The sequence below is a fragment of the Pteropus vampyrus genome, unplaced genomic scaffold (assembly GCF_000151845.1).
Source record: "Pteropus vampyrus isolate Shadow unplaced genomic scaffold, Pvam_2.0 Scaffold311, whole genome shotgun sequence".
Lineage (NCBI taxonomy): Eukaryota > Metazoa > Chordata > Mammalia > Chiroptera > Pteropodidae > Pteropus > Pteropus vampyrus.
The window spans coordinates 210,147-211,807 of record NW_011889092.1 but is presented as its reverse complement, the minus strand read 5'-3'; the positions used below and the strand labels follow the sequence as shown (position 1 = coordinate 211,807).

The 1,661-nt window shown below is 35.6% G+C and overlaps 1 protein-coding gene and 1 non-coding gene across 2 annotated transcripts in view; one reads left to right on the top strand and one right to left on the bottom strand.

Moving 5' to 3' along the window:
• Window positions 1-1,661, bottom strand: part of PGM2L1 (phosphoglucomutase 2 like 1) — a 67,666-nt gene that overhangs the window by 56,860 nt on the left and 9,145 nt on the right. The window lies entirely within an intron of this gene.
• LOC111730391 lies at window positions 679-797 on the top strand. The gene has a single exon (XR_002776669.1). It is a non-coding gene; the product is annotated as a 5S ribosomal RNA (ribosomal RNA).

Genomic DNA, 1,661 nt, shown 5'->3' with positions numbered 1-1,661 from the left:
AATGGGAAATTTTAACAATAGGTGAATTCGGGTAAAGGATATATGGATATTCTTTGTATTATTTTAATTTTTGCAGCTTGGTTTGAAATTATTTCCAAATAAAAACATTTAAAAGGAAGACCTCAAGTGATAAGAAATATCCACTTCTTTATTGTTTTAAAAAATCTAATTAAGAGACTCAAAGCTTTCATTCTGTCAGGGTACCAAGAAATTAAATTTTCTTCAATATCAGGGCTCCCCTCTCCACCCAGGCTTTATATGGTAGTGAGGAAACAGAAAAAGGCGACAGCTCTAGTTCCTCAAGGTTTCTGCAACATCTATATTTTCTAGGGTCATAGTGGTCTCAGAAGTCTGATACCTTTCTCCTTGCTTACAATTCATAAGCTATGGCCAGGAAACTTGGTTGGGGCTATAAACCCCAAAGCCTTACCTAGGTTTACGACATGGTCATCCACTCTAAAATCTTGCCAATTCCTTAAAGTGCTGCCACCAAGCAGAGCTCAGGGCCTCTCTCTCACATCACCCTCCTATTTTAAGACTTTAAATTTTGAGGAAATCTATCATTCTGCTGTGTGATTGCTCTAAAAAGAGACGTATTTTATCTTCTTGTTGCTCACCAAGATGCTTGTCATAAAGTCTAGTGAACTCTGTATTAAAAAAAAAAAAAGAAAAAGAAAAGTCTATGGCCATGCCACCCTGAACAAGCCTGATCCCGTCTGATCTCGGAAGCTAAGCAGGGTTGGGCCTGGTTAGTACTTGGATGGGAGACCACCTAGGAAGGCCAGGTGCTATAGGCATAAAAAATAAAAATAAAAAACTAAGGAATTGTAAACTGACGAGGTCCTTGCAATCTGTGAGGTCAACCAAGGATTGCCTCACCTAAAAAGGAAGGAAGGAAGTATGGGATTACTGTCTTGCAAGCAACTTTCTACTTTTAGCTCTCTTACATGCTATTGTAGCATGAATCAGTATTTCATTTCTTTTTGTTGTTGAATAATATTCCAATGTATGGGTATACTACAGTTTGTTAATCTATTTGTTGATGGACATTGGGTTGTTTCTGCCTTTTAGCTATTATGAATAATGATGCTATAAACATTCATGTACAGTTTTTGTGTGAATTTATGTTTTTATTTCTCTTAGGTATATATTTAAGAGTGAATTTGCTGGATTGTGCGGTTACTCTATGTTTAATCATTTGAGGAACTGCCAGACTGTTTTCCAAAGTGGCTGCACCATGTACATTCCCACCAGCAGTGTATGAGGGTTCCAAATTCTCCACAGATTCTCCAGCACTTATTACTCTTTCATTTTTTGATTCTAGCCATTTTAGTGAGTGTGAAGTGGTATCTCATCATGGTTTTGATTTACACTTACCTGATGACTAGTGATGTTAAATATCTTTTCATTTGCTTATTGGCCATTTGTATATTGCCATTTGTATATTGTCTATCCATGTCCTATGCCCATTTTTAAAATCGTGTTTTTTAATTATTGAGTTGTAAGATTTCTTTTTAATTCTGGACATAAGGCCCTGATACAAATCAGATATATGATTTGCAAATATTTTCCCTCATTCTATGGGTTGTCTTTTCACATTCTTAATGGTGTTGTTTGAAATACAAAAGTGTTTAGTTTTGAGGAAATCTAGTTTATATATA